The sequence below is a fragment of the Canis aureus genome, chromosome 9, assembly GCF_053574225.1.
Source record: "Canis aureus isolate CA01 chromosome 9, VMU_Caureus_v.1.0, whole genome shotgun sequence".
Classification (NCBI taxonomy): domain Eukaryota; kingdom Metazoa; phylum Chordata; class Mammalia; order Carnivora; family Canidae; genus Canis; species Canis aureus.
Window position 1 is genome coordinate 27,963,513 of NC_135619.1, and position 12,565 is coordinate 27,976,077.

The window sequence follows — 12,565 nt, forward strand, 5'->3', positions numbered from 1 at the left end:
TGGAGTTTTATTAAACTATAATCATCATACCTTACATTAGATCTCTAGACTTACTCACCTTACATAATAACTGAAACCTTGTATCCTTTAACAAACATCTCTTCATTTCTCCTCCACTCCTAGCCCCTACTAACCACTGTTCTTCCTATTCTCTGCTTTCACAGATTCAACTTTTATAGATTCCACATTTAAGTGAAGCAAATATAAATTCCACATATCCAGTTCTTTTTTTTCTTTCAGTGTCTGGCTTTTTCCACTTCACATAGTGTCCTCCAAATTCATCCATGTTGTTTCAAAAGGTAGCAGCATCTCCTTTTTGTTAAGCCTGAATAATATTTTTATCCATTCATCTGTTGATAAACATTTAAATTTTTTTTTTTTTTATTTATTTATGATAGTCACAGAGAGAGAGAGAGAGGCAGAGACACAGGCAGAGGGAGAAGCAGGCTCCATGCACCGGGAGCCTGACGTGGGATTCGATCCCGGGTCTCCAGGATCGCGCCCCGGGCCAAAGGCAGGCACCAAACCGCTGCGCCACCCAGGGATCCCTGATAAACATTTAGGTTGTGATATTTGTTGGGTATTGGGAATAATGCTGCAACTGTCACCCAATTTCAATAAATACCAATATTTACCAGGCTTGATTTACATATCTTATCCTATTTGTTTTTTAAAATGTTCATGGAGTTGCAGTATACATACAGAAAACTGCACGTATTGTAAGCATATAGCAGAATGAATTTTCTCAAATTGAACACACTTGTGGAACCAGTGCCCAGATAAAATAAATAGAACTAGCACTCCCCAATTCCCCCTCCCAACTTACACATTCCTTTTCAGTTACTACTCAGACTAACAAAGATACACACTCCTCTGCCTTGCATGAGTCTTTTAAACAAGTAACACACATCCTGTCATTTTAACTTCATATCATTCCTGCTTTATTGTATATTATTAAATCTAATCTAAAGATGTACCTGCTTCCCACCCCACCAAATTTTACATATAAACATAATAAAATTTTTCCAAAAATGTCTTCGGAGTATGCGTTCCTCAATTAGAAATGAACTAAAACCTGGATTTAGTGAATTGAAGAGAGATATATAAGTGAGTAAAAAAATATGTTTTCACTCTATGAGTTTGAACTAAGTGGGGAAGTTGTGTCTTATATTCAAAGGTCATACAATAAATTCAGAGACTTTTTAAGAGTCCCTACCTCTTCCCACCTTGAACTGGATTATTTTGCTATTTTCATTAATAATTTCTAATATTGAAGTATTACATTCTAGCTTTAACCTAGGTTTGCAAGTAATTGTTTAATTTGGATTTAAGTCATAATCTATGTTGACAGTTTTATTTTAGGATGACTAGAGGCATTTCAGAATGATAATTTCCTTTTTATTAGGATACATCTGTTGATTAAAAAACTAGTTTTAAATTTATGAAGAGCTCAAAGTAATTAATTTTAACAGTAACATAATGCACTACATTTCTGTAGCAGTCATTCTCTTCAAGAAAGTATTTCCATATTCACCCGGTACTCTCTTATGGAAAAATGTCAAAAAGAAACAAGTATTACAGCATCTGACTCAGTGTACTATCTTTTCTGATAAAATATAGACTTCTTTCTTGTTAATACAGATATGAAAAACTGATAGGAAACTTTATCAAGCTACTTATTGGCATTTCAGAATAATGCCCAACTTTTATGTTCCTTTTACATCTTGAATTAGTAATTTTTTAAAAGAAAAATTAAATTATAAATAAGAAATTGATAAAAACACCGAATCTCCTTCCACAGTTTGGCTATCGTGGCCATTGGAATATTACTCAGCTATTAGAAATGACAAATACCCACCATTTGCTTCAACGTGGACGGAACTGGAGGGTATTATGCTGAGTGAAGTAAGTCAGTCGGAGAAGGACAAACATTATATGTTCTCATTCATTTGTGGAATATAAATAATAGTGAAAGGGAATATAAGGGAAGGGAGAAGAAATGTGTGGGAAATATCAGAAAGGGAGACAGAACGTAAAGACTGCTAACTCTGGGAAACGAACTAGGGGTGGTGGAAGGGGAGGAGGGCGGGGGGTGGGAGTGAATGGGTGACGGCACTGGGGGTTATTCTGTATGTTAGTAAATTGAACACCAATAAAAAATAAATTAAAAAAAATAAAAATTAAAAAAATTAAAAAAAAACAAAAAGAAATTGATAAAAACATATCTGACTAATCATTACCCTTTTGGAAATTCTAGGCCCATAATAAAATTTTCATATTTTTCTTCCTTTAATTATATGGAACAAATGTATTTCCTCATTATTAAATTAATACCATTATCATTTTTAGTTAATAAAATATTCAAGTAAACACAAAATATTGATTTCTTACGCATTGTTAAAAATTAATAAGTACAAAGTACACAAGATTTATTAATTATTGAAAATAATTTATAGTAACTATTATTTTCATCTTAACGTTCAAACTATCTAAGGACTTCATTCTCAGAAACAGACTTTCAGCATACAGGATTGAAAATTCTTTCATTTACCTTGTTTATTCTGCAGATAACATATACTTGCCATTTATTGTTTTAAGCTTATCAAATATCTAAAATATACACATGTCTCTACCAAATTTACTTACTCACAGACATCCAATCTGTCCATCTAAATCAACCAAAGAAGAAAATATTTAAGAATATACATCTCCAGGGATGTTATACACAAAAAAGAGTGATATGGTAAAAGTCCCTAGCATTAATCTTCTGGCTCTCAAATAATGATTTTAACACTGGATTATATATAAATGAAAAATAAAATTAATGTTTAAATGTTTTTGCTCTTTCTAAGAATCATTTTGTATGTCTACTTTGAGCCTGTTAAGTGATATTGCTGGAAAAATATAAGATAATTTTTTTTTTTTTAAAGTGATATTGCTGGGGTAGAAATTTGTTCCTGGCAATGGCAGTCTAGGTAATTTCAATCAGTACTTCCACTGAGAGTGGAAGTGAAGTTGAAATGTGACTTTCTGCATATTGATATCTTTATCTATATCTATCTGTCTGTCTATGTAGACAACAGAGAACTAGCAGTACAGTGAGAATTCAAGGCCAAGAGCTGAGAAAAGATGGTAACCCAGTGTAGCCAAGTCCAACATTAGTATCCACTTTCCCTGAAGAATAACATATTCCTAAACAAGTGGCTGAGAAACTGAAAAGCTAAGCAAAAATTTCAACAAACTCAAGGACCAAGAAGGGGCAGAATTTGGGCCATCAAAAAATAGAGACTGATAAAATACCAGGTTTGAATTGGAACCCCAAAAGACTGCAGGTTAGGAGTAAGGATGAAATCGAAATAGAACAGCCCTCACTAAATCACAGCTTTGACTCAACTCCAACACATATTGGATTAGGTGATCTAGAATTGCTAATGCACAGGCTGCAATGCCAGAGACAACTATAAATCCTCTGGAGAAAGGCACTATCATCTTAGGTCTCAAATAAGTCCTATAAAGATATGAAGAATAAGACAAAGAGATAATTATGGGCCTAGTTGTGTCCCTGCAGATTCATATTTTGAAGTCCTAATCTCTAGTACCTTGGAATATAACAGTTTATAGATAGGTTCTGGTCTGTAAAGAGGTAATTAAAGTAAAATGCAGTTATTTGGATAGGCCCTAATCCAATATAATTTATCCTTATGAGAAAGAGAGATTAGGATGTAAACACATACAAAGGAAAGAGCATGTGAAGATGCCAGAGGAAGATGGTCATCCACCAGCCAGGAAGAGAGGCTTAGAAAGAAACAAACCTGCCAACGTCTTAATCTTGGACTTCTAGACTGCATGACTATAAGGTGATATATTTCTGTTCTGTAAACCATCCAGTCTATGACATTTTCTTGTGATAGCCCTCACACACCCTTACAATGATCAAAGTCAATATAAGACAGAAATATCTACAGTATATCTAGAGTCTAGATAGTAGAGTTTCAGCCATTACTTAAAAAAAAAAGATTAAACTTAATATATTCAAAGAACTAAAATAAAAAAATTATTATGCTGAGCCAATTGAAAAATTCAGAAACTGATACTAAGAACTTAGAGATGAATGTAATAACATATTTGATATAGACATGGAAAATCGAACTGGATGTAAGTTCAGAAAAAAAATCTAGAATGAAGCATGAAAATGTAAGAAAGATGGAAAATACAGAAAAAAATCATATGAAACAAGTGAATAAGAAGAAAAAAGATCTATACAAATATAACTGGATCCAAGGGGAAAGAAAAATATTAAATATTTGAGTATATAATAGCTGAGAACTTAACAAACTGATGGTAATATAAAGCCTCAGATTAAAAAGAAGTAAAGAAAGTGTACCTACACATAACAAGGTAAATGTGCTAAAAAAAAAAATCAACGAAAAGACAGACAAATGATAAAAGCATCCAGAAAAAAAAAGTACCCACAAAACAGTCACAATAAGATTGAAGCTAGATATCTGAAACAGAAAAAACAAAATTGAAGCCATACCATGAGGAAATAAGATCTTCAAAGTATCAAAAGAAGTTAACCATTCTATACACAGAGAAAATACTCTTCAAAAATGGAGAAATGAAGAGATCCTGATAATAAAAAAATATTTACTCTTACAATAACACAAAATGCAAGATAAAACTGCACTAACTTTTCATATTTTACTTATAATAAATAAATAAATAAATAAATAAATAAATAAATAAATAAATGCCAAACATTGATTGAAGTTTGAAAATGTTTTGTAAGCAAGGCTTGTGGAATAGGTACTAACATGTACTACAAAATCACATAAAAAATATGGATGGAAATTAAATAATTTGGCAAAACTACTTATGTAATTTTCCTATCAACAAATTCTTCTAGAAATCCATCTGAAATACCTACTGACAAAATATATAAAAAGATGTATGTAAAAGAAAATCTATTGCAGTAACATTTGTAATAGTAGAATAGAAAAAAACTTAATATCCATTAACAGGGACTGGTTGAATAAACTATTGTATTTGTCTGATATTTAGCTGAGGAGATTTTCAAGCTAAGTGTTGAAAATGTAGCCTCATTTATTTTAGGCTTCTAGTAAAATTTGAGGGAACACATAAGTTGAGAAAATGGTTAAACAAATAAAACCCAGAAGTGATAATTTGGAAAATTATGGGTCCTCCAAGATAACAAAGGAAATGCTGTCAGGGAATACTCTAGAGTAAATACTAAGGATGTGACCCTAAAGCCCTCCTTTAAAACATCAAAGACATCAAAAGATCTCAATGACTGTGTATATAGATCACACAACATGACTCTGAATGATAAGGGGTTCGACACTATGGCTTCCAGGAAACTTGAAGGCAATGTCCCTCAGCTATATTGGAAGAAGCAAAAATTGCGAAGGGATGCATATTTAAGAAACTGTTACCTAATCCAAGGTTGTAAGGATTTCACCTATGTTTCCTTCTAAGATTTTTTTATTTTGATCTCTTACATTTAAATCTTTATGTTGAGTTACTTTTTGTGGTGTTAGATAGGGATCCATATTAATTCTTTTCCATGTAGATATTCATTGTTTCTTCCTCATTTCCTAAAGAGTGGTGTTAGCATCCTTCTTGAAAATCAATTAACCAAATAAGTAAAGGTTTATTTCTATACTCTCAATTCTATTCTATTACCTATATATCTGTCTTTGTACCAGAATCACCATCTTTTTGTTATTTTAGCTTTGTGAATTTTGAAATTATTTATTTATTTATTTATTTATTTATTTATTTATTTATTTATTGTCACAGAGAGAGAGATAGAGGCAGAGACACAGGCAGAGGGAGAAGCAGGCTCCATGCACCGGGAGCCCGATGTGGGATTCGATCCCGGGTCTCCAGGATCTCGCCCTGGGCCAAAGGCAGGCGCCAAACCGCTGCGCCACCCAGGGATCCCATGAATTTTGAAATTGTAAGTGTGACTCTTTGTTCTTTTTTTCAAGTATGTTTTAACTGCTTAGTGTCTCTTTAAGATTCACATGTTTTTTTAGGATCAGTCTGTGCACTTCTTCAAAAAAAGCAATTGGGATTTTGGTAAGTGTTGCATTGAATCTGGAGATCAATTTGGGGGAATACTGTCAACTTACAATGTTATATTTCAGTACAGGAATGTGGGATATCTTTCCACCTGTTTATTTTTTTTCTTTATTTATTTTTTTAATTTTTTTAAATTTTTATTTATTTATGATAGTCACAGAGAGAGAGAGAGAGGCAGAGACATAGGCAGAAGGAGAAGCAGGCTCCATGCACCGGGAGCCCGATGTGGGATTCGATCCCGGGTCTCCAGGATCGCGCCCTATGCCAAAGGCAGGCACCAAACCGCTGCGCCACCCAGGGATCCCTATTTTTTCTTTAATTTCTTCCAATAATGCTTTATAGTTTTTGGTGTATGTCTTGCACTTCCTTGGTCAATTCTTTTCTCGGCATTTTATTCTTTTGATGCTATTGTAAATGGAACTGTTTTCTTAATTTCATTTTCAGATTGTTCAATTAAATTGTGTAGATAAAAAAAAAATAAAAATAAATAAAAAATAAATTGTGTAGATATACAGCTGACTTCTATATTTTGATCCTATGTCCTGCCAGTTGTCTGAACTCGTTTGTTAGCTCTAAATTGTGTGTGTGCGTGTGTGTGTGTGTGAATTCTTAAGAATTTTCAATGTATAAGATCATGTTTAATGCAAACCAGGATTTTTCCCTCCCTTTACATCTAGATGTCTTTTATTTCATTTACTTCCCTGATTTCTCTAGCTAGAACTTTTAGTACAATATGACTGGAAGTGGCAATAGCAGACATCCTTGTCCTCATCTTGGGAGGGAAGATTTCAATTTTTCACTGTTAAGTGTGATGTTAGTATATGTTCTTGGGTGCCTTTTGTCCAATGAAAGAAGCATCCTACTACTCCTAGTTTGTTGAATGTTTTTTTTTTTTTTTATCATGATAAGATGTCACATTTTGTAAAATACTTTTCCTGCATATATTTAGATGATCATGTGGATTTGTCCTTCATTCTATTAGCATGGTTTTTTACAATGGTTTATTTTCATATATCCTAGTATTCCTAGGATAAATGCTGTTTGATTGTGATGTATACTCCTTTTAATATATTGCTGTATTTGGTTTGCTTGTATTTTATTGATGATTTTTGGATTATCATCATGAGAGGTATTTGTCTGTGGTTTTTTTCTTGTCTTCATCTGGCTTTGGTATCAGAGTGATATGGCCTGATAGAATGATTAGAAAGCATTCTCTGTTTTGTTTTTAAAAAAAATTTTGAAGAGTTTGAGAAATTTTAGTGTAAAGTCTTTAATCTTTATTATTTCCCTCCTTCTTCATGTTTTGAGTTTAGTTTGCCTTTCATTTTTCTAGTTTCTCAAAGTAGAACATTAGGTTATTAGTTAGAGATCTTCTTTTTCAATGCATGTATTTAACCTCTAAATTTTCCTATGGGTACTGGCTTTAAAGAATTACATATGTTTTTGTTTGTTGTGTTTTGTTTTCTTTCATATAAAAGTATTTTCTAATTTTCCTTTTGATTTTTTTTTGACTCATTGGTTTTTAGGAGTATGTTGTTTAATTTCCACAAATTTGTGATTTTTAAAAAACTCCTTTATCACTAATGTTTATTGTAATCCTCAGTTCAATTACTAAAGAAGATAACTAAATATAGTAAAAAGAATGACAAGGAAATTGAAATGGTATACCAGAGGGCATTTAGCCAAAAGAAAGCAAAATAAAAATTGAAAAAATAAAAATATATAAATCTTATTGAAAACAAATAGCAAAATGACAGAAATAAGATTTTGTTTATCAGTAATTAGCTTAAATGTCTAGCAAACCCTCCAAATTAAAAGCAGATATGGGTTTTATAAAAAACTATCCAACTGTAGGCTGTCCACAAGTGACTCACTTTAGATACAAAGACACAAAATAGGCTGAAAGCTAAAGGATTGAAAAAGATATTTCATTTGTGTGTGTTACACAAAAAAACCCTAAAATTTCATAAAATATCATGTTGGCAGGGGAGAGAGATCAAATGATATCCACACAGAAGCTTACTTTCTGTACTTGATAATTACTGCAATGAGAGTCTTTGGGTTATTACTTACCTGGGATATATCTATTCTTACTTTCTAAATCTATTATGAGAGATCTATTCACACAATTTACATTCAATTAACCTTGCCACCTGTGCCAGTCATTTATTTTTTACTTCTCAGTTTCACATTCACCTTTCTTTGCTTTGCTTTGTGATCCTGGAGCTGGACCTTCTGGACATTTCTACTTTGCCAGTTGGCTTGATGTTAGACTTTTCCAATAGAGGGCACTGGAAGGCCATTGCAGATCAGAGCAGGAGGAAGGAACTTCTTTTCCTTTACTAGTGTGCTACATTCAACATGGCAGCCACTGAGTTGGTATGCAAGATCCTGGGATGCTTCACCACAGCACCAGCTCTCATGGATTAGAAGTCCATGCCTTCTGGGAAGTTTTTCCATCCTATAGCAGCAACTTTCATTGCTTTTCTGAAACCCCCGCTCTGTAGAAAATTTCTCCTCCATCCTAAATACCACTGTGGTTCACCAGTCAAATCAGAAGCTAATGGTAGTTAGGGGAAATCTCAACTCTTAGCCCAAGTTTAACTCACCATAGACACATAGATGGTTAGCATATGAATCCTAAAGGAATTTTTCCGGTTCATGAATATATAATTAGAATTATTAAAAAAATTATTTACAACTTTGCAACTGGCAGAATCTCTACATTAGCTTTGTGACCCATGGGTATATAGGCCATGATGAGAGTAAATCCTTGTGCCTTTCCCTTTCTACTCAGATATTAAACCAGAAACAGTACTACATCATTGAAAGAATTGCAAAGATCTGTACTGTCATCAAAGATTGTAAAGATGTAAAATGGTTATACTTATCACATTCCTACTTAATTTGACTATTTGGCCTGTGCAAAAGTTGGATAGATCTTGGAGAATGAATTTGGTGGCTCTGTTTGTAGCCAATAATACAGCTATAGCATTTTGACTGGCCGAAATTAACACAGCTTTTGGGACTTGGTTTGCAAATATAGACCTGGCCAATCCATTCTTTTGTCATACAAAAAGTTATAAGGACCACTAGAAAGTTTCTTTTTTTTTTTTTTAGGACATTCTCAGGGTCATACTTTATAGTATGTATACTTTATACTTTATAGTGATGTCTACTCCTTTGCTTTTCGCCATAACATAGTCTGCAAAGATCTTAATCATGTTGGCATTCTATAAAATATCACATTGTTTCTATAAATTGATATTATTCTGGTTGGCTTGGATGAGCTGGAAGTAGTATATAATTTAGATGCCTTAATAAGACAAATATGAGTCAAAGCATCATAGACAAATGCCACAAAATTTCAGGAGCTTATCACCTCAGTGAAGTTTTTGGAAGACCAATGGCCTGGAACACAAGATTTATCCTTTAAGGTGAAACACAGTTTACTTTATTTCATACAACCTACCGCAGACACACACACACAAAAGAGGCATTATGTTTGAATTAAAAAAAAACATATATTTGTGTGTTGTGCTTTAACCGATATACAAATTACCTGAAAATTTGCTCTTTCAGGCCCAAAGAAGGCTCTGAAACAAGTCCAGGTTTCAATGCAATCTGCTTTTCCCCTTGGGCCTTATAATCCTGGAGATCCAAAGATACTCAAATTATTTGTGGCAACTAAGAATGCTGTATGGAGAATCTGGCAAGAATTCAGAGCATAATTGCAATATAAGCCTTAAGTATTTTGGACATAACTCATGCATTTAGCAGATAACTATTCTTATGAGAAACAACTTCTGACTTGCTACTTGGCTTTGGTAGAGATTTAATACTAACCGTGGGATAGCAGGTGACCATGGAGTCTGGGTTTTCAGTCATGAACTGTTGTTTTCTCATCTATAAAACTAAAGGCTGGGCATGAACAAAAACAATATATTATCAAGTGGAAATAGTATAGAAGAGACTGGGCTTAAGTGGATCCCGAAGATACAAAAGAGTTATATGAGTAGGTGATTCAGACTTACTTGAAACAACTCCTACTGCAATCTACTCTTTCAATCACTTTTTTGTCCCAATGAGGAGTTCTTTATGATTCTTAGACTGAGAGGGGAAAAAAAATCTCTTTATACTGTTTTGTAGATGATTCTGGACAATATGCTCATGTCACCTGGAAATGAACACTTAAGATTTACTGTCACCACAACAATGGCCCTGGAAGACTGTAGTGAAGTGTAACATCCCACTAGACAGAATTCTAAACAATATATTTTACTTTGCATAGACTGAGAGATAAGCAGAGGTATGTATTATATCATTGATACAATAGTTGTCAATGGTTGTTCATGGGTTGGCTGGATGAATACAAACTTGGAAGAAAAAAGAAGGAATGATTGGTAAGAAGGAGCTTTTGGGTCAAGAAGTATGTGTGGAACTCTCTGAAAGGGCATAGACTGTGAAGATATTTTATTTTACTTGTGGATGCCTATACAGGCAGACTCTTTGGAGGACACTCAAAATAATAAGGTAGACAAATGACTCACTCTATGAATGTCAGTAAACTCTTCCCCAGCTAACCCAGTGCTTACTCAATGGGCCCATGAACAAAGAAATCATGACAGTAGGGATGAAATATAAACTTTAACAACATGGGCTTCCTTTTACCAAGGTTAATATTGATAGTGCTACTTCTGAGTGCCCAATCTGCCCATTATACAGGATAACATTGAGTTTTCTATATGGCACCATTCACATAGGGAATCTACCACTTGGAAGTAGATTGATTACATTGAACCCTAACCATGAGAAAGCAGGAAAGATTTAACTTTACTGGTATAGAAATATATTCTGAATATGAATTTTCCTTCAACACCCATGATGCTTCTAGTACTACCATCTGCAGACTCACAGAGTACCTTAATCACTGTCATGAGATTTTACACAGCATTGATTCTGATCAAGAAACTAATTTCTCAGCATGAGCTACAATTGTCTTGTGGAATTAATTGTTCTTATTACTTACCCTCTCACCTAGACACAGTTGACCTAATACAAAGATGAAATGGCTTACTGAGGAGTCATTTATGGTGGCAGTTGTAAGATACCAGTTTAAAGTGACATAGTTTCATAGGATGTAGAATATACTTTGAGTTAAACACAATATTATATGGTTGTGTCTCCCCCATAGCCAGAGTACATGGCTCCAACAATCAAAGGTAGGAAGGGGCTCTAACTATTTTACCTAGTAATCCAGTCACAGAATGTTTGCTTCCTATCCTGAAAACCTTGAAATCTTCTGGACTAGAGATCTTAGCTCCCAGAGAGAGAATATTTTCACCACGGAACACAATAATTCTTCCATTCACTTTGAGGAGAAGACCACACATTTTAAGGTTTCTGATATCACTGAGTGGAGTGATTGGATCGATCCTAATTATTAAAGAGAAATTAGTTGGCTGCCACACAACAGGGGAGTCTCTGAGGGGACTTTCAATGCTTCTATGACCACGGGTAAATAAATGCTAATGGAAAATGACAGCACTGACTACAAGCAACAAAAAGTCAAAACCATTAAGTACTCAGATCCTTCGGAAATGACAATTTGATGTACCTTACTAGGTAAAGCACCAAAACTCCCTGAGGTTGGAAAGGAAATTTAAAATATAGTTTTGGGAGAATGAATTCATAGGTATTTTGTCATGGTCAATTATAGAAATAATATATATTTTGAAGACTTAAAGAGTTAACCTTCAATGAACTTTATAGAATGATAGAGAAGGTGAAAGTATATAGATAGGTAGATAAATAAATATGTAGATAGACAGATACTTAGGTATCTATCTTTATAAATCCTAAGGTAAGTCCAACAGACCTATAAATGAATTTGAGAATTAATTAATATAACCAAGTCAAGACTCATAGAGAAGTCTCCAAAAATTAGGAAGAGGACTCAGATACTAAGCAGCTTCCCAGATACTGAAATGCCTGCTATGCATATATGTTTATTTTGGAAATCTTTTTACAGAAATATTGAACAAATTCTATTCAAATCTCTAAGGTATGGGCTCATTAGTCAAATAACAAAGTATGAAAAAATCGTTAGCCACACTTGTTATTAACATGAGTGTATATTAATTACTGCATAATATGGTTCCAGGATATCTGTTCTGATTACCAAAGAGAGTAATTAGATAATCAGTCGATTGAATAATATAATCCTGAATGATTTGAGGTAATGCATTTTGATACATTTTGGCTTTAGTGATACAGAATCAATATAATATTTTTGTAGTCAGCATAAAATGGTGACTTGTACACCTCTTACTTTTGACATATGTGACTATTTACCTGGTGTTGCCAGTATGGAATGTATTAGTACTGGAAATAATCAGAAAAGATAATACGGCATCAGAAAAAATATCACAATAGTAATAAGAGGTTCTGTTACTCATTT

At 33.5% G+C, this 12,565-nt stretch overlaps 1 long non-coding RNA gene across 1 annotated transcript in view; it reads left to right on the plus strand.

The window, feature by feature from the left end:
* Positions 1 to 5,835: 5,835 nt before the first annotated feature.
* The window catches only part of LOC144320532 (uncharacterized), a 31,568-nt gene continuing 24,838 nt past the window's right edge, over positions 5,836 to 12,565 (plus strand). The window contains exons 1-2 of the long non-coding RNA XR_013386165.1: positions 5,836 to 5,980; positions 10,255 to 10,414. This is a non-coding gene — a long non-coding RNA (uncharacterized LOC144320532). The remainder of the gene's footprint in view (positions 5,981 to 10,254; positions 10,415 to 12,565) is intronic.